Here is a 21,951-nt window from a genome sequence, read left to right as displayed (position 1 = left end):
ACTCAGTGTCAATGCCCACCAAATTCTTCCAGTATTTTCTGTTGGTCATGGGAGCTCTCTGTGCCAAGTTTGATTCAGTTCCATTGTTGGTGGTGTTTAGAATGCTCTTTGATTGTAGGTGAACTATAAATCCCAGTAACTACAACTCCCAAATGACAAAATCAATCCCCCGCCAACACCACCAGTATTCAAATTTGGGAGTATCAGGTATTTGTGCCAAATTTGATCCAGTAATTGAAAATACATCCTGCATATCAGATATTAACATGATTCATAACAGTAGCAAAATTACAGTTATGAATAGCAACAAAAATAAGTTTATGGTTGGGGGTTGGTTGAGGAACTGTATTAAGTGGTCGTGGCATTAGGAAGGTAGAGGACCACTATCCTAAAGCATCATATTGCAAATATGAATGCTAATAATTTTGTTGTTGCTAGATGAAAGCTGGGATTGATAAGGAACTAGATTTGTATGGCCAGTATCAGATTATTCACTGCTGCAAAATCTCAACAAACAATCTCCCACATATACCCAAAGAAATGGATTTTAGAAAATCAATACATTCACATGCTAAGAGTACCGATCAGAAGGAGTTAAATAATAGGGCATATTTAGGCATGGGTCTCCATAGGTTGTTGCTCACCTCGCATCAGTGCAATCCATTTCATTTGTTGAACTTGATGATGATGATGACAATACTTTATTTCTATCCCACCCTATCTCCCCATGGGGACTCAGGGCAATTAACTACAAACAGTGGCAAATATTCAATGCCGTAAAGTGCAATCAAAATCAAAACAACCAAACAACATAAATCAAATATAACATTAAACAACCACACCAAGTAATAGCAAAACAAATTAGGCATGACATTGAGGCGGGGGGGGTTAAGGAACCCCAGGAAATACCATATATGGGCAGAGATGGCGACAGCTAGCGACCCGGGTGCATAAACTCACAGAAACATGTGACTTCTGGGAAATCATGTGTTTCTGAAGAAATGAAAGCTAAAGAAAAACAAACAGAGCATGCGTACGCAGGCGCTCTGAAAGATTTGTGAGCACGGCACAAAAAGGGTGCAGCCGGCCTGCTAGTCAGCACCGATTGGGCAGCGTCACAACTCTAAGCCAATGAATTTGCTTGTGGGCGGGCATAACCCGAACCCTGTAGTGTGTATAAATGTTCACTCAGCATGCCACTGGGCGGTTCCCCTGGAGAAGCACTTACTTTGTGCTAGGGGGACCCCTAGTGGCCATTAGCGAAATAAAACTGCTTTCTGGGAAATTCCTTCAGTTGTCCGTCTTCAAATTCCTCCACTGCGCCAACAAGAACCGTAGCACGAAGGTTCCGCTACATTTTCTGGTGACCCCGACGTGATTTTTTCCTATAAGACGGGCCAGGAGATTTGGAGACGGATCCCGTTGGCGGGACGGCCTCAACTCAGCGGTGGGGGCCTGAGGCAACTACCGTGAGACGAGAAGGGGCCCCTGAATACTACACGACCGGCTGCGGTGCTTGCCTCTGAATGCCAACGCCGACTGACGGTGAGAGCTGCAACATCAGCGAGGTTCCACAGAAACCGGCTAGGAGGAAAAGGATCCAGGGGAAAAAGCCCAGGGGCGAAGGTTGGTCCGACGTCTACAGAAATCTGGCAAGTATAGGGGTTTGCATGAGATATTAAGGGAACGCCAGCGCTGGGAGGGACAAAAAAAAGTTCCCAGGGAGGTAGAAAGGGGTTCTGTCTTGTGTTTCCTGACGCATGCCGTGAGTGGCCGGGTGCCCAGGCCAGGACAGTCCCCTCTATTAGGCAGGATGGGAGGGAAAAATTCAAAGAGCTCCACTCCCTTACAATGCATCTTAGATAATTTTGGCTCTTTTGCTAGCAGAGCCGTAGCAGGGAATCCAAGGGACCTAAGAGATTATAGGCTGAGAAATTTGTGTCAGGGAGAATGGCCAGATTTTGGTTTAGGTTGGCAAGTAGAAGGAACGTGGGATCTGAAACTGATCCGAACAGTGGAAGAATATTGTGCTGTGAATCATCCGAACCAGTGGGTCTATATTGCTACGTGGGAACGGGTAGTTAGAGAAGATCCAGGTTGGGTTCGACAGTGCAGGAATGGCAAATGTATGGTGGTGAAGAAGGAGGGGAAAAAGAAGGAAGTTTTCCAATCCAATGAGGAGGACTACCCAGATTTACAGTTGAGTGTACAGGCTAGACAACAGGAATTATTGCCGCCACCCTTGCCACCGCCCCCCCCACCCCAGGGAACAGCCCCCGGTGCACCTACACTAGGAACGAGACCCCCACCCTACTCTTCGGAGTCAACCGAAGCGGCCAAAAAACACTATCCTAGCCTAGAAAAATATCAGGAGGAAACAAAGGAAAAGAAGAAGTCACAACGGATGCCCAGTGATGCTTCTCCGGCACAAACTCGGAGACATGGAGCTCCGGTGTGGTCTGGTGATTCACCGACCGGACCGGCCCTCCAGATGCCCTTGAGAACGGTGCCTGTGATAAACAACAGGAATGAGATAGTTCAAGCATACCAGGTAGTGCCTTTTAGTAGTAGTGACATTTTGAATTGGAAAAACAATACTCCACCTTATAGTGAAGAACCCCAAGCTATGGCTAGGCTATTGGAAGGGATTATGGCAACCCATAATCCCACCTGGCAAGATTGCAGACAATTGTTGAATATGTTGTTCACATCAGAGGAGAGAAGAGCAGTGTTGAATAATGGGGTAGCCATAGCCCAGGTTGGTGCCCCACAAGATGGTGATGCAGCCGAGTGGGGAGCACAGAGGTTTCCTGTGGAAATAGATCCCCAATGGGACACCGCAGAAGAAGGACATTTGCAGAGACTGAAAGGATTCCAGCGTATATTGGTAGAAGCGGTAAAGAGGGGCCCGCCGCGACCCGTCAACATTGTAAAAATTCAGGGAGTGGTACAGGAAAAATCTGAGTCACCAACAGCCTTTTTGGAAAGGCTGGAGGCAGCATATAGAAAGTATAGCCCGTATAATTTGGAGGATGAAAACGGTAGGAGGGCGATTCAACAGTCTTTTATCAGTCAAGCGGCTCCTGACATCCGGAGAAAGATTCAAAAGCAACCAGGATTTCTAGGAAAGACTATGAATGAATTGTTGGCACTCGCAGATCAAGTTTATATGGCGAGGGACCAGGTAGAAGAAGAGAAGAAGGACAGGAAGAAGAAGCAGGAATACCAAGCATTAGTTACCATGATGGAACAAAGTGCAAGTGGACAGAGAGGAAGAGGAGGATATGCCAGAGGGGGACAAGGAGGAAGAAGGGGCCCCCCTCGGAGGTTAGGTCGAGACCAATGTGCTAAATGTAAGAAGTTTGGACACTGGAAAGGTGAATGCCCAGAAGGAAGAGAAGGAAGTCAGGAAGGACCGAGAGAAAGAGGAAGGCCTGAGAGAGGAAGAAACCCAGGAAGGGGAAGAGGGCGTGGGAACTACGTACCTTTTCCTGCAAGAGAGGTGATAGCTGCAGCAGCTGTGATGGAAGAAGAATGGGAAGATATGGATGGAGGAGAGGAATGAGGAAGCCAGGCTCTTGTTTTGTTGGACCCCGGGGAGCCGATGGTCACACTTGAAATCGGGGACCAACAATTGGACTTTTTAGTGGACACAGGTGCCGAAAAATCAGTAGTAAATACAAAAATTAGTCCACCAACTCGGGAAACTACGAAAGTAATAGGGGTGTCTGGGAAGACCCAGAAGTGCCCCTTCCTTAAGGAACGCACCTGCAATCTGGCCGGACATCAGGTCAAGCATAAGATGTTATATCTCCCAGACTGCCCAGTCCCTTTATTGGGAAGGGACATTTTATCAAAATTACAAGCACAACTCCAGTTCATGAAGAATGGACAAGTGGAGCTATCATTTCCCATGGAAGAGGAATGGAGACTGTTTCAAGTTAGGATTTTTACTGAAGAAATACAATGGCCATGGCATGAGACTCCTTTAGTGTGGGCAGAAGATAATCCTCCAGGATTAGCTAAATATGTTCCACCGGTGGTGGTGGAAGTGAAAAGAGGAATGGGGCCCATATGCAAGCCACAGTATCCCGTCAGTCGAGAGGCAGTGCAGGGGATCAGAAAGCATCTAGAGCGACTTCTGCAGCATGGGATATTGGTACCATGCAGTTCCCCATGGAACACGCCCCTGCTCCCAGTCAAGAAACCAGGAGGACAAGGAGAATATCGCCCAGTCCAAGATTTGCGGGCTGTAAATCAAGTCACCGTTCCCCTAACCCCGGTAGTGCCAAATCCATACATCATGATGAGTCTAGTACCAGCATTTGCCAAATGGTTTACTGTATTGGATTTAAAGGATGCATTCTTTTGCATTCGATTGGCCCCTGTATCCCAACCGATCTTTGCTTTCCAGTGGGAATCTCAGCAGTCAGGGCAAAGGACCCAGTATGTTTGGACACGCCTTCCTCAGGGGTTCCGGGACAGCCCGACCATTTTTGGTCAAGCCCTGGCCAAAGACTTACAGGATTTTGTAATACCTAAGGAAGAGGGAATTTGGCTTCAATATGCAGATGACCTGCTTATCGCTTGCCGGACACTAGGGGGCTGTAAAGAGCATACTTTGAGATTTCTCAAGACATTGGAAGAAAAGGGTTACAAAGTGTCAAAGAAAAAGGCCCAGTTGTGCTGTCCCACGGTGAAATATTTGGGGTTCCATCTGACCGAAGGAAAGAAGATGTTAGGAGCTGAAAGAAAGGAAGTTGTTTGTGCCATCCCCACTCCCAGTACCCGGCGACAGGTGCGGGAATTTTTGGGATCAGCAGGATATTGTAGACAGTGGATCCCCAACTACGCCGTGTTGGCTAAGCCACTGTACCAGGCTACGAGAGGTGGAAGAGAAGATCCATTTGAGTGGACAGAAGAATGTCAACAGGCATTTAAGGCATTAAAAGAAGCATTGATGTCATCTCCAGCATTAGGACTGCCCGATTTGGAAAAACCATTCACTCTGTTCGCTGCAGAGCGGGAAGGAACAGCGGTTGGAGTATTGACCCAACCACTAGGTTCATGGCAAAGGCCGATTGCCTACTTGTCAAAGCAATTGGACACAGTGGCTCGTGGATTGCCACCTTGCCTGAGGGCTGTGGCAGCATCAGTAGATTTAATCAAAGAAGCGAATAAATTGACCCTAGGACAGCCACTGACAGTTAAGGTGCCCCATAGCGTTAAGGCACTGTTAGACATTAAGGGACCGCGCTGGCTCACAAGTGAGAGGTTAATGAAATATGAGGGATTGTTGTGTGACAACCCACTGGTGACCCTGGAGACTTGCTCCACTCTGAATCCGGCCACCTTGCTCCCGACTCCAGGAGACACCACGATCCATCAGTGTGCCCAGGTGATGGATGAGGTATTCTCCAGTCGACCGGATTTGAAGGATGTGCCACTAACTAAGGTGGACGACACTCTGTTCACAGATGGAAGCTCCTTTATGGAAAATAATCAAAGACACTCAGGTTATGCGGTTGTTCGGTGGGGGGGAGAGACGCTGGAAGCAGAGTCACTGCCCCCGGGGACGTCTGCCCAGAAGGCCGAATTGATTGCCCTGACCCGAGCGTTGGAATTGTCAAGCGGAAAGCGGGTTAACGTCTACACAGACTCAAAATATGCCTTCACCACCCTCCACGCACATGGAGCACTGTACAAGGAGCGCGGGCTCCTCACGTCTGGAGGAAAGTGCGTGAAACATGCTGGAGAGATTGTGGATCTCCTGGAGGCGGTTTGGAAGCCAAGGCAGGTGGCTGTGATGCATTGTAAAGGGCACCAACGTGGAGACGATCCCGTAGTGCAAGGAAATAGGCAGGCTGATCTGGCAGCCAAAGAGGCAGCTAGGCTGCCCTATATTGAACATCAGGTAATGGCCCTACAGGTAGAATTAACTGAACATAACATTACATATACACCAGAGGAAGAAGAATGGGCCTTAAAGGAGAAGGGTCAGTGGTCAGGAAAACTCATAGTGATGCCAGACGCCCGTGTCTACGTCCCTAAGGACTTGGCATGGCACTTAGTCCAACACATGCACCAAAACACACATTTAGGAAAAATGGCATTGGCAAATCTGCTAGGACGACAGTTGTATATCGATGGATTACATAGCCTAACGGCAGCAGCAGCCCGAAGATGCTGGACATGTATCAAAAATAACCCCAGAGAAGGACCCCTCAAGCCACCAGGAGTCCAACATGTGGGTGGGGTACCCTTTGAAGCTTTAGTCACTGATTTTACAGAAATGCCCCCATACAAAGGATACAAATATTTACTGGTGTTCGTGGACACATACACAGGATGGGTGGAAGCTTACCCTACAAGAACTGAGAAGGCTGTAGAGGTGTCAAGAGCTCTAATGAAAGATGTTATTCCCAGATTTGGCATACCCTTAGAAATTGGATCAGATAATGGCCCCGCATATATTCAACAGGCTGTGCAAGGATTATGTAGAATTTTGGGCATAAAATGGAAGTTACATTGTGCATATAGACCCCAATCTTCTGGAAAAGTGGAAAGAATGAATAAGACATTAAAGGCTCAGCTTGGGAAACTTTGCCAAGAGACAGGATTGCCGTGGACGGTGGTTTTGCCCATGGCATTATTAGGAATCAGATGTACACCACACAAACGGACAGGACTCTCCCCTTTTGAAAGACTCTATGGACGACCCCCTTTGAACTTGAAGGGAGCTTTAGAGACAGGAGCTGAGCAGCACCTCATAGGAGAGAAACAGACATTGGCCCAGGTTCAGGCTTTGGGCAGACAAATGCAGCAGTTAGAAAAATACATTTCTGAATTGAACCCACCATTCCCTACCACACCTCTACATTGTTTTTCACCAGGTGACGAGGTTCTGGTCAAGGATTGGAAGATTGAGCCATTGGGACCCAAGTGGCGAGGACCCTATGTTGTGCTCCTGTCTACCCCCACTGCAGTGAAGGTGAAGGAGATTAAGCCGTGGATACATTACACCCGTGTAAAACTAGCACCTGAGGAGTGGCGGACGGAGCGAGTTCCTGGTGAGGACCTGAGACTCAGGATCATCCGGCAACTCCCTAAGGGGTCAACAAGGCCATGAAGCTGATCCCTTCGGGTGCAACGGAGCGTCGGTGGTCAAGTATGTCGCAGCATGGCCCAACAAAGGCGCTCTCCGGGAGATGGTGGCTAGACATTTTGAGAGGAAAAAGTGGGAGACAAGCTATGAGGAGGGGAGGAAAGCGCACTGTGCTTGGTATATTATTTGTGCTGAGTTTTATTCTCTCTTTTGGAAAAAGAGCACATGGGAATTGGATAAAAGAACATGCCAATTATATGTTTGAGCAGCACGGGAAAGAGGTAGCATTAATATATGAACACCCCTCACCGTAGGAGATTTTTCATTTCTTCCCGATTTAATTGATGAACCACAGATTGTGTTGGAGGGATTGTCCAAGGCTCAGGAGGGTCCACCTACCGTGTTTTCTAGCATACCGCAAAGGATAAATAAAACTCGGTTTCGACGGTTTAGATACCATACCTCCACCAGGGGTTTGTGCTTCTGTTGTGGAGGATCGGGAATATGGAATTCTGAGTGGAAACACTGGGGAACTAGGCAGGCGTTCTTTTCCCGATTAGGCAATTATTCCCATTGTCGAGACCGGTTCTATCTACATGGACGATTTAATACATCTTATGTCTCACGATTAAATCTAACCGCAACCGAGTGGGCTAGCATGTATCCAGATTATCCCACATTTAGTGTGAATGATTCTATTGAGGGCCTAAAATCTTATATGAACATACTGCAACAATTAACCCAACTGAGCCTAGGTAAAAGCCTCTGTCCGTTATGGCAAATTAGGGATCCAAATCTATGGTTTTTCTTTGATAAATGGGCCACAAATTATCACCCCGGCAACTACCAGTGTGTCGGTGTGGGTTATTTGACATTCCCAGTTCAGGTCTTACACAAAGGGCATCAGCGCCTGAAACGGGACATTGTGCAAACAGGCCCTCTAGGACCAGAATGCTCGGATGAGGTCATTATCAACAAGGCCCTGTCAGGTTCAGAAGCCTCCCGTGTAGGAGGAGGCCTGATCACAGGCTTGTTGACACTGGGTGCTTACCCAGGGATTGTAGCTCAAGCAAACCGTAGAAGTGTTCTAGGCCTGACTTGCCGCCTTGAAAAGTCCATAAATGCCACTGGTAAAATTTTCCGGGAAATCCAGTCTGAAGTAGAAGAAATCAGCCAGATGGCCCTACAGCATAAGTTGGCCCTTGACTACCTACTGGCGGCCAGGGGGGGGTTATGCGCCATGGTTAGAGGACGTTGTGTAGTGAAATTTCATAACTTGAATAATACTATTGAAGATGACATCGAGTCATTACAAAAGTTAATTTACAATAATGTCCAGGAGATAGAAGGTTGGTCTCCCTTCTCCTGGGTGACTAGCTGGTTACCCTCAATAGAATGGTTGAAGAACATATTGTTGGTAGGGATTTTAGGATTGTTCATTGTTCTCATAGTTATGTGTTGCACTCCAATAATGATGCAAATGTGTACTAGGTGTGTCACACAATCTTTACCTGAAAAAAAGATAGCCATACTCCAAGCCAAGCGGGATTGGATGGAACCATAATGCTTTGCTTCAGCTTTTGTACATGCGCTTCGCAAAAAAGAAAATGGGGGAGTGAGGCGGGGGGGGTTAAGGAACCCCAGGAAATACCATATATGGGCAGAGATGGCGACAGCTAGCGACCCGGGTGCATAAACTCACAGAAACATGTGACTTCTGGGAAATCATGTGTTTCTGAAGAAATGAAAGCTAAAGAAAAACAAACAGAGCATGCGTACGCAGGCGCTCTGAAAGATTTGTGAGCACGGCACAAAAAGGGTGCAGCCGGCCTGCTAGTCAGCACCGATTGGGCAGCGTCACAACTCTAAGCCAATGAATTTGCTTGTGGGCGGGCATAACCCGAACCCTGTAGTGTGTATAAATGTTCACTCAGCATGCCACTGGGCGGTTCCCCTGGAGAAGCACTTACTTTGTGCTAGGGGGACCCCTAGTGGCCATTAGCGAAATAAAACTGCTTTCTGGGAAATTCCTTCAGTTGTCCGTCTTCAAATTCCTCCACTGCGCCAACAAGAACCGTAGCACGAAGGTTCCGCTACAACATAACTAAAATTACATTTTAAGAAATGGGACAAGACCTAAAATTAGGACTAATAAAATATAAAATTTAAAAGCCAAAGGATAAGGTTGATGGGTACTGCAGGTCAGAAACATGTCACAAGCTGTATGCACATACACACCTTTTGTACATGGTGTTCTTTGGTAGAGCTTAAGGCAGGTATGGGCAAATCCAGGCCCAAGGGCTGGATGTGGCCCCTTGGGCTCTTTTCTTAGGCCTTACTCTCATTCACCATCTCATCCTTCCTCCTTCTCTCCCTCCCTTACCTCCCTCTTCCTCCCTCCTTCCTCCCACCATTTCGTCCTTCTTTCCTTCCCTCTTTCCTCATTCCTTCCCCTGCCACCATTCCCTTCCATCCTTCTCTTCCTCCCTCCCTCCCTTCCTTCCTTCTCTCTTTCCTTCCTTCTTTTCTCCTGGGAGATGTTTAGCTGGGAGAAGAGAAGGTAGAGGGAGAACATGAGAACCCTGTTTCAAGATCGAAAAGGGGGAAAACCGACTTTCTGCTACTCTAGAGACCAGGACACAAGGGAGCAATGGGCTCACATGGCGGGGAAAGAGATTGAACCGAAAAGGTTCAGAAGAACATCCTGAGAGTAAAAGCTGTTAGAGAGTGGCATGGGTTGCCTCAGAGTGTGGTGGAGTGTCCTTTTCTAGAGGCTTTTCCACAGAGGCTATCTATCGAGAGTGCTTTGATTGTGCCTTCTTGCATGGCAGGGAGGTTAGACTGGATGGCCCTTGGGGGTCTCTTCCAGCATTAGGATTCTAGGATTCTATATCAAGAATAGACAATACGGGGTCTAATGGATACTATGCCATCACACCCAGACACCTTTTAAAGCTTTAAGATGTGCTTCTTCCTTTGCCCAGGTGAACTGCGGGGGCCTTACTTAGAAGCTCTGGAAATCCCAGTAACCAAAGGCACTTCAAGTTGAATAGTCAAACAAAATATTATTTTCATAAAGTCCATGGCAGATTTGGCACACGTAGTTAAGGTTGCAAATATGAGCAGTCAACTTATAAAACCTTGCAGATGTTCCTTTCTTGCTTTTCCCCTTTAGTTGCTGGTTTAACTTCCTCCAAAGGCGAAGAGATCCTGAGATCCTCTTTACCCTAGCCCTGAGCTATCAGAAAGAGCAGGTCTATAACTATCTAAGCTCAAAGCTAGTTTTTGAGGTGAAGTAGGTAGAACTTCTTCCAGTGGCAGAGAAATCCTGAGATATTCTCTGCCCCAGTGCTAAGCTACTATTTTTAGAAAGAGCAGGTCTTTCCCTACCTATGCACTGGTTTTAAAGGCAGAGGTCAGTACTTACGATGGCTTTGTCAGAGTTGGCCTGGCTTGGCCACACAAGCACATCTGAGTTCTTTTTTCATGAGTCTAGAAGGCAAGAGGCTTCTCAAAATGGAGCCTTCTTTCCCCAGGAAAAGGGGCAATCTCCAGAACAAAAAGATACATTTGCAAGCTGCAAGCAGCAAAGACTTTGCTGAGCTGGCTACAAACTCTACTAATGGCTAACTATCAGAGTGCTGCAGAATCTGCAGCAACCCTGGAACAAATGCAAACAGGTGCTATTTCTACAACTATGGGTAGCTTGTAAAATCAAACTCCTGTGAGACGGAACAGAAACACTCTTCCTCTCCCATCCCCCATCTCATCCTGACCAAGGATCCAAACGTTTGGGATCCAAACGTTTCCCGTCTTTCCTTCACTTTCTGCCTCCGAAAGAGAAGAGGAAGGGGAGGAAAGGGCAGGGAGGGGATTTAGGGAGAACCCCTTCCCTCTCACCCTGCCCACCCTACTTCGGCCCACCAAGCAGTCCCCAAGTTAGAAACTTTGCTCATGCCTGGCTTAAGGGATAAAAGAGTAATTAGAAGTTGATCTCCATGGAAGTGTTAAGACTAATACTTTTAAAAAGAATTTTACACCACTGGAGGAGGAATAATCCCCCTTAAAGGTTAGTAGTAGTAAAGAATCTCACTTGCTTTAAATTTCAACTGGTTAAAGGCCTATCTGGAATCAATTGCACCCAGGTTTCTGATGACACAAGTCCCCACATCCGCCATACTGTAACATGCTAATATTGAGCCTTTTTGAAATATAAGCGATGTGTCGTGTTTGCATAATGCCTTTCCTCTTAGGCTCTGAAATAACACAGTATATATTAGAAATGTTATGAGCAGGCAGTTGATCTGGAGCCTGAGTAACATTGACTCATCAATGACTTACTAAGAAACCGTCAAAGAAGCCTGTCTCATATCATGATGAGATGAATGTGCCATGCCCACATACACTTACTAAGTCTAACAGCACACTGCAACATAACAAATGTTTCTTGCCTTCATCAAATGTCTGAAGAAATATACCGTATATACTCGAGTATAAGCTGACCCGAATATAAGCCGAGGCACCTAATTTTACCACAAAAAAACTGGGAAAACATTGACTCCAGTATAAGCCAAGGGTGGTAAATTTCAGAAATAAAAATAGATACCAATAAAATTACATTAATTGAGGCATCAGTAGATTAAATGTTTTTGAAAATTTACATAAAGTTCAAATTTAAGATAAGACTGTCCAACTCTGATGAAATCATTATTCTCATCTTCAATGTAAATGTGCTTATGTATCCTTTTAATAATAATAGAGTAAAACAATACATGTAATAATAATAATAATAATAATAATAATAATAATAATAATAATAATAATAATAAATACAGGAAATAATACAAGTAATAATAAATAGAGTAAAATAATAAATGCAATAATGATAATAATGAGATCAGAGTGAAATAATAAATGTAATAATAATAATAATAATAATCGAATAAAATAAATGTAATAGTAGCAACAATAATAGAGAAAAATTATAAATGTAATAATACCAATAATCATAGAGAAAAATAATAAATGTACCATATATTCTCAAGTATAAGCTGACCCAAATATAAGCCAACCAGGACCCTCACCCGAGTATAAGCCAAGGGGGGGCTTTTTCAGTCTTAAAAAAGGGCTGAAAAACAAGGCTTATACTCGAGTATATACATTAGATTGAAATAATGGTTTTGAGCCATACACACAAATGTCAGTAGAATGGAAAGAGAATGTTAAGAAAACACACTATCCACTATCCAATATGGATTTCTGTCGATTTGCTGCTTTTTTCTTCATTATGTCCAACATTGTTCACAAGCATGTCAGAACATAACAATCCACTAAAATAAAACAACACTGCAAGTAAGCCAACAAAATTTAAATAGTCATAGAATGAATATTTTGATTGGTTAGAAGACTCATAAATGCATCAAAGGATTCAGCTTGGCTCTACATCTGGCCACACAGGTTGCTCTCATGCATCAATTTTTATTCATAATTAGTGATAGAAACCTAAGTTTTGGGCTGTTGTGAGTTTTTCGGGCTGTATAGCCAAGTTTTCTCTCCTGACATTTCGCCCACATCTATGGCAGAAGTGGTGAGGTCTATTGGAAATTAAGCAAGGGAGGTTTATATATATGTGGAATAATATCTAGGGTGGGAGAAAGAACTCTTGTCTGTTGGAGGACAGTGTGCATGTTGTAATTAATCACCTTGATTAGAATTAATGGCCTTGCCAGTTTCCTGTCCTGGCTTCTTCCTGCCTGGGGGGATCCTTTGTTTGGATGTGTTAGCTGGCCCTGATTGTTTCATGTTTGGAATTCTTCTGTTTTCAGAGTGTTGTTCTTTATTTACTGTTCTGATTTTAGAGCTTTTTTAAAAAAATACTGGTAGTCAGATTTTGTTCATTTTCATGGTTTCCTCCTTTCTGTTGAAATTGTCCACAAGATTGTGGATTTCAATGGCTTCTCTGTGTAGGCAGGTATGCACACATAAAAGAAAAAAGTTGCAAACATTTGGCCACAAGGTGGCATTGTGTATGTTTTTTGTCCTGTGAACAAACAAAAACCAGACTTTTGGAAAAATCTTAGCTCTTTAAGGAACCCTGTTCTGAGCACTTAACTATCAAGACTGGTTTTAAAAGTTTAAATTCTGCTTCAGTTTGCCAAGTCATAAAGAAAAACTTATGAGGATGTACGGATACGGGTAGACACATCTTTCAGCCATCCTAATGTTCATCTAGGTTTTTCTGACAAGACTGGATGCCTGTTGTTCCTTGAGTTGTTCTGCCTGGATCTGGAGATGGTCCATGAGGACATCTTTCCTGAATAACAACCTGCCTGACTTCCAAACAAATATGGAAATGCAATAGAGTATGCTCATGTTTTAAAATGTAGCCTCAAGCTGCTAGGGATGCATTTTTGGAAAGGTTGCTTGGTCACAAAAAATGGGAAATTAATTCCTGCAAAACTATTTTGAAAAATAACCATCAGGAAAGGGAGGAGCCGCTATGTTAAAACAACCATGTATGCTTATGAAAAAGACATTAGTTGGAATGCTGCATCATCTATTTGGTTACGTATAATTGTGTGTTAAGAAGTAATTAGGAATACAAAAGCATTAGTAAAAGGTAAAGGTTTTCCCCTGACGTTAAGTCCAGTCATGTCTGACTCTGGGGGTTGGTCCTCATCTCCATTTCTAAGCCGAAGAGCCGGTGTTGTCCGTAGACACCTCCAAGGTCATGTAGCCGGCATGACTGCATGGAGTGCCGTTACCTTCCCGCCGAAGCAGTACCTATTGATCTACTTCTTAGCGGGGGGTTGGACTGGATGGCCCATGAGGTCTCTTCCAACTCTACTATTCTATGATTCTACTCACATTGGCATGCGTAGTGGTACTTATTGATCTACGCACATTTGCATATTTTCGAACTTCTAGGTCGGCAGAAGCTGGGGCTAACAGCAGGAGCTCACCTCGCTTCCCAGATTCAAACCACAGACATTTTGGTCAACAAGTTCAGCAGCTCAGTGGTTTAATCCATTGCGCCACTGGGGTCTACAGGATTTATGTGTGGTTTTTCCATTTTTGCTGGGACCCTATGCCCCAAATCCTTGCAAGCATTGAGGGAAAGCTTAACTAAGCTGGTACAGAGTTCGGCCCTCATAAAGCAAATGGCACAGAGGTACTAACCAGATTCCCAGATCTTTGTTGCTACTTTGAGTCAAAGATGGGGAAATATGATAGCTGGCATTTCTGCTCTTCTTCTGCCTTAGCCAAGCCCTACCAAGGACACACAGTGAATGTTAGGAATATTTCATGGCATAGTGCCACATGTTAGGAATAAGTGAGTATACGTTTAAGACAGTAGCTCTTATGAAAGTACAGCAGCCCAATCGCTCTTTCTTGTCCAGCAACTCCCAAAAGGCAAATAAAAGCTGACTATAAACAGAAAGTGCTACAATTGCAGTTTTGCTTGAGAGAGCCTCCGTTGCCACAGATTAGGAACTAATGTAAAATTTCTGTGCAAAAAAACCCACCCCACAAACCTTACTGTATTTTCTATACATCCAGGGGGATTTCATATTTCAACAAATGCCTTTGCCGCAAGATTCTGAAAGGCTCTCAGACAAGCTCTAAGGCTGATCACGGACATTAGGAAAATACATTTTATTATTCAGTAAAAAGCTTGTGGTATTGGAGTTCCTTGTGCGTTGTAATGTTTACCGATAGAAAATTGCAAGTTGTCCGCTGCAGTTATTTAGTGACTACATAAATGAGATTGTTGGAACATAAACATCGGATTGAAGTGCCAAGTCTTTGTCCAGCTGTGGTGCTCAGTTTCTGACCATGAAACCAGAAAAATCTAATAACTACAAAGCAACAGATAAAATTTCAAGCTCCGGAGGCTTACTGTTGACCCATAAATCTAGACATTAATTTTTGACAGGCTTTTACCAGTCAATATCAGTTTACGCGAGAAGTCCTACTTATGCTCAGAAAGCCATGTGTCAACTTGAACATCATCGCATTGGCCATCAATGCATTTTTCATTTTAGGAGCATGATAGCCAAGCCCTGCGAGAGATGCATGACACACCATTTGCACTGTTGCTCAAATATAATGCAATGGACAATTGTGAGGGGCGTTCATTAAAGATTTCCCCTGACCTACTTCTATTTATCACAGGACACTGAAACTGCACATGAGTAATGATATAAGTCTCTATAGGTTACATGCCAATTTACAACTCAAAACTGATAATGGACTTGATTTTACAGATGCTGAAGTTGTGTGAGGTTTGATAATGGACCCCAGTGGAAAACATTTCTAATAACATTAGAAAATGTTGACCATTTCCGCTATCTTGAAAGCCACCTCTTCACAAAAGTCAACATTGACACTGAAATACAACACCGCCTGAGCTCTGCGAGTGCAGCATTTTTCCGAATGAAGCAGAGAGTGTTTGAGGATTGGGACATCCATAGGGATACCAAGGTGCTTGTTTATAAAACTATTGTCCTCCCAACACTACTATACGCCTGCAAAATGTGGATTGTCTACAGATGTCACACTCAACTCCTGGAATGATCCCATCAGCGTTGCCTCCGAAAAATACTGCAAATCTCTTGGGAAGACAGCGTGCTGGAAGAAGCAAAGACCACTAGCATTGGAACAATGCTTCTACACCATCAACTCCGCTGGACTGGCCACATTGTCCGAATGCCTGATCATCTTCTCCCAAAGCAGTTACTATACTCCCAACTCAAGAACGGGAAACGGAATGTTGGTGGGCAGGAAAAGAGATTTAAAGATGGGCTCAAAGCCAACCTTAAAACTATAGCATAGATGCTGAGAACTGGGAAGGCCTGGCCCTTGAGCGCTCTAACTGGAGGTCAGCTGTGACCAGCAGTGCTGCAGAATTCAAAGAGGCACAAATGGAGGGCTTAAGGGAGAAACATGGAGCCTCCGATGGCCTAGGGGATAAAAGCCTCATGACTTGAAGGTTGGGTTGCTGACCTGAAAGCTGCCAGGTTTGAATCCCACCTGGGGAGAGTGTGGATGAGCTCCCTCTATGCATGGAGCTCCCTCCAGCTCCTTGCGGGGACATGAGAGAAGCCTCCCACAAGGATGGTAAAACATCAAAAAAACATCCAGGCGTCCCCTGGGAACGTCCTTGAAGACGGCCAATTCTCTCACTCCAGAAGCAACTCCGGTTGCTCCTGACATGAAAAAAAAGGGAGAAACATGCCAAGAGAAGATGCATCAAGCCAAGCCTGACCGGGACCGCCTTCTGCATGGAAACTGATGACTGCAGAAGAACATGCGGGTCAAGAATAGGTCTCTACAGTCACCTATGCATCCACCATCAAGACACTATACCTGGAGGACCATCATCCTAGAGCTACGAGGGACCATCTAAGTAAGTAAAAAGTGGAATACAGACCAATCATCAAGTTCCTTTACTTGAAAGGCCACACACAAAAGATGTTCGATGAGATGAAAGAGGTTTATGGTGATGATTCCCCATCATATGATGTAGTCAAGAACTGGCATCGTCAATTCAAATGTGGTCGGACTTTGGTGCAAACAGCTCCAATTCAAGGGCGACCCCACTCTGCTACTGATGAACACACCATCCAGCAAGTGAAGATAACCATTTTGGAAAACTGCCACTTAACCATTCACCACCTAGCCCAAAATGTCAAGCTTAGTGTGGTCTCCTTGGAAAAAAATCATCCAAGACCTTCTTCACATGCATAAGGTATCCGCTCACTGGGTTCCACGGCTGCTCACACCTTTCCAGAAGCAGGAACGAGTCGAATGCTCTCATGCTCTATTGACGATGTGCCATGGAAACCAGGAGGACTTTTTCAACAGACTGATCACACAAGAGGAAAGCTGGGTCCCTCACTATGATCCTGAGACTAAAGTCCAGCCAATGCAATGGAAGCATCATGACTCACAGCCTCCAAAAGAAGGCACGTGCCCAACTCTCAGCAAGCAAGGCCATGCTCACAGTATTTTGGGACCAGCACGGAGTTGTATTGATGGATTTGCTAGCAAAGAGTACCATGATCATTGGGGTATACTATGCTTCACTGCTGAGGAAATTGGAGGAGGCCATCAAAAGATATGACATGCTCACCGAAGGTGTCCACCTCCTGCAAGACAATACACCAGTTCACAACTCACATGTTGCCCAAATGGAAGCATGCTCCTGTGGTTTTGAAATTCTACTGCATCCCCTTTATTACCTGACCTCGCACCATCGGAGTTCCACCTTGTGACAATGACAATGCCGGCTCTTTGGTTTAGAAATGGAGATGAGCACCAACCCCAAGAGTTGGAAACAACTGGACTTAATGTCAGGAGAAAACCTTTACCTTTACCTTTATGACTTCACAGGCTCCCCACTGGACTCCCACTCAATTGACGGGAACCTGAACATGGCAAATTACATTCCCTGAAGCAACTGGAGAGTCCCCTTCGAATGCAATCTCTTCATTTGAACAACTTTCATTAAAAATATGTAGCTAGAGACAGGAACTTAAATATGGGAACATGTTGAAAGGAGAACAAAAAAATATTTAACCATGACCAAGTTGGGGATTGGGCTCCAATTGTAAATAAAAGAATGTAAATGAATGAAATAGGAGCCCCCGATGGCCTAGGGGATAAAAGCCTTGTGACTTGATGGTTGGGTTGCTGACCTGAAGGCTGCCAGGTTCGAATCCCACCTGGGGAGAGCGCAGATGAGCTCCCTCTATCAGCTCCAGCTCCATGCGGGGACACGAGAGAAGCCTCCCACAAGGATGGTAACACATCAAAACATCCGGGCGTCCCCTGGGCAATGTCCTTGCAGACGGCCAATTCTCTCACTCCAGAAGCAACTCCGGTTGCTCCTGACACGAAAAAAAAATGAATGAAATGATTAGAAATGCAGACATTTCTTAGGCTACAGAAAAGACTGGCCACACTAATGGAGCAAAACAAGATGCATGGAATTCAGCTCAGTGCCGCCAGATAATGGTGTACAAGTCAAATCAACAAGGTTCTTTACACACTTACTTACTTTGGGCCCTCGTAACCTGAAGATGATGGCCCTCCAAGTGTTGTGTCTTGGTGGTGAATGCGTAGGTGACTGTGGAGACCTATTCTTGACCTGCATGTTTTTCCTGCATGTGAAGACATCGGTTTCCAGGTGGAAGGCGGTCCCGGTCAGGGTTGGCTTGATGTGCCTTCCTCTTGGCACATTTCTCCTTTAAGCCTTCCATTTGTGCCTGTTCGAATTGTACAGCACTGCTGGTCACAGCTGACCTCCAGTTAGAATGCCCAAGGGCCAGGGCTTCCCAGTTCTCTGTGTCTATGCCACAGTTTTTAAGGTTGGCTTTAAGCCCATCTTTAAATCTCTTTTCCTGTCCACCAACATTACGTACTATAATTCTGCAAAACCCTCACTTTTCACTTCCTAATTTACAAAAATGATCCTGTGATGTCAGGTCAATGAAATCATGTCTTTGACTTTCAAAGAAAAATGGTTTACTTCACCATACAGAGTGCTCCTTTATGTCAGAACCCTGGCAGCAGAGCACCAATAACCATACGCAGAGGCCAATCTCTATCTAATATAGAAATATATATATTAAAGAAATATATAAAAGCAATAAAAACAAGTGAAGAATATAGTTCAGAAGCAGACCTTTCAAAAGAGGTCAAATATAGTCCAAAAATGTATTGTCCAATATAAGATATTAGAGTTCAAAGTTTTAATCCACTTGACCGAAACACACACTTTGCCAAGCAATAGTGTGGGGAATTAGCAGAGTCCTAGAGTTCAATGAAGCTTGACAACAAGGTTGGAATTAAACTTGATTCTTGGCTAGATTCATAACTGGAAACAAAGGCAAAACATGAGCGTGGAGCAGGGTCCGTGGTAAAACTGCAAGGCTAGGCAAGGCTTGAAAACTTGATCCGAGAAGCAAGGAACTGGGGTACGAAGTCCACACACGATCTCTCTCCTGAAGCTGATCAATTGACTCCGCAAAGAATTCCTCGCGCCAACCACCTATATTGGGTCTCGTTTTCCCGCCAACAGAACTCTTTCCCTAGAGAATGAGAAGCGAAACCCAACTCTGTCCAGATGTGTGACTCCTTAGAATTTCCCAAGGGAAGCAGGCCTAATCGGCTTGATTTTTGGCAGCGATGCGTAAACTCCTTCGTTGAGCTTCTCTGTTTCCCCTTTCTCTGGAATAAGATTCTTTTCTGGGAAACGGGGGGGAGTTTTGCCCAAGGCCTGTTTGGCTGAATTCTTGAGGACAAACATCAACATCCTGCAGGTGAAGAGACTCCGGCTCTTGCTGAACCGGCGAAAACCCCATGTTTTCCTCTTCGTCTGCCACAATAGTACTAGGAACAGGACTACAAGGCCCATGAGTCATCACACTTTAGTACAATGCAATGACATTTCAAGTTGATTTTTCTGTTTCTCAGCTATTCTGATCAATCAAACAGATGCTCCTTGAGTGCTTTGAAAATCTCAATCAAGCAAATAGCAGGGCAAAAGAGAACATGTTGTACAACAAACTGTATCTTAAGCAGGTTTTATTCAAAGTGCTAGTAATTGGAGTAAACCACCCTCTCATTTATAGAAGTTTTCTGTTTACTGAAACGCTTACACTTTTTATCATAGCCTCCTTACTGCCAAGAGAGACTGAAAATGTCAGGAGGCAGAAAGACGTTGGGGATGAGACCTGTAGGAAAACATTGCCATCCTTCTGAAGGGAAAACAAGAAAATGTCGGATAACCGCTGAGGTATTGGCTTCTCATCAGCACAAATAATTAATCCATATGGGTATTGTGAATGCTGATGAAATAAAGCAAGAACATTCACTGAAAAGAGGAGGTGCAGCAGCAGTAGAGTGTTGATATACATCTGGGATTTAATGCTGAAAGAAGTTCAAAACAATCTCTTTCCTTTGCCAGTAGACTGCATGGTACATTAAGTGGAAGGAAGTGGCCTAATAAATTGTTGTTTATTCATTCAGTTGCTTCCGACTCTTTGTAACCTCATGGACCAGCCTAGCTGGGCCGGGCTGTGGCGCAGGCTGTTGAGCAGCTGCAATAAATCACTCTGACCATGAGGTCATGAGTTCGAGGCCAGCCCGTGGCGGGGTGAGCACCCGTCAATTAAAAATAAAAAATAGCCCCTGCTCGTTGCTGACCTAGCAACCCGAAAGATAGTTGCATCTATCAAGTAGGAAATAAGGTACCACTTATAAAAGTGGGGAGGCAAGTTTAACTAATATACGACTTGGAATGAGGAAGTGCCGTCACAGTGGATGATGAAGCAGCTGCTCCCCCCTGTGGCCAGAATCGAACATCCCCTCAGGAGAAGGTTAAATTGCCTCTGCGTCTGTCTCTGTCTCAGTTCTATGTGTATATGGGCATTGAATGTTTGCCCTATATGTATATAATGTGATCCACCCTGAGTCCCCTTCGGGTGAGAAGGGCGGAATATAAATACTGTAAATAATAAATAAATAAATAAATAAATAAATAGCCAGAACTCCCTGTTGGCCGTCACCAGCTCCTTCAAGGTCAAGCCAGTGCCTTCAAGGATACCATCCATCCATCTTGCCCTTGGTTGCTCCTCTTCCTTTTTCCTACCATTTTCCCCAGCATCATTCTCTTCTCCAAGCTTTCCTGTCTTTTTATTATGTGGCCAAAGTACTTCATCTTTGCCGCTAATAACCTTCCCTCCAGTGAGCATTATTTCCTGGAGGATGGACTGGTTGGATCTTCTTATGGTCCAAGACACTCTCAGGATTTTCCTCCAGCACCAGAGTTCAAAAGCGTCTATCTTCCTTCGCTCAGCCTTCCTTATGGTCCAGCTCTCGCATCCATAAGTTACTACGGAGAATACCATTGCTTTTAACTATGCGGACCTTCATTGCCAATGTGATGTCTCTACTCTTCACTATTTTATCAAGGTTGAAGATTGCTCTCTTCCCAAGAAGTAAACATCTTCTGTGTGCCTAGCACAATGGTTCTCAACCTGGTGTCCCCAGATGTTTTTGGCCTTCAACTCGCAGAAATCCTAATAGCTAGTAAACTGGCTGGGATTTATGGGAGTTGTAGGCCAAAAACATCTGGGGACCCCCAGGTTAAGAACCACTGGCCTAGAAATACAAAGTCTGTCACTCCACGTTTCCCCCCTCTATTTGCCAGTTATCAATCAGTCTTGGTTTTCTTGATGTTTAACTGTAAACCAGCTTTTGCACTTTCTTCTTTCACCTTGGTTATAAGGCTCCTCAGCTTTTCCTTGCTTTCAGACATCAAAGTATTATCATCTGAATATCTAAGGTTGTTGATGTTTCTTCCAGCATGGGCTTGTTGCCAGTTGAGCCACTTCGAGTCCCTTTGGGTAGATGGAAGCAGGATACAAAAATAAAGTTATCATTATTATTATTATTATTATTATTATTATTATTATTATTGACACAACAACATAGTCTGACACAGCAAACAAGACAGATATGCTGGATTTCGTATCACAAAATCACAAGTCGAACACTTCCCAAGTGTCTAGGACTGTGTGATGTATTTTCGGATGATGCATGTAGAACAAAGTAGGGTGGCCTTTTGCAGTTGGCAGATCGTAATTTTGTCAATGTCTATTGTTTCCAAATGCCGGCTGAGATATTTTGGCATGGCACCCAGTGTGCCGATCACCACCCGGACCTCCTGCACTGGTTTCTGCCAGAGTCTTTGAAGTTCAATCTTGAGGTCCTGATAGCGGCTGAGTTTTTTCTGTTGTTTTTCGTCAATCTGACTGCCACCTGGGATGGCGACATCA

The sequence above is a fragment of the Anolis carolinensis genome, chromosome 3, assembly GCF_035594765.1.
Source record: "Anolis carolinensis isolate JA03-04 chromosome 3, rAnoCar3.1.pri, whole genome shotgun sequence".
NCBI lineage: Eukaryota > Metazoa > Chordata > Lepidosauria > Squamata > Dactyloidae > Anolis > Anolis carolinensis.
The sequence above is the reverse complement of the archived record's forward strand: the minus strand, read 5'-3'. Positions refer to the sequence as shown.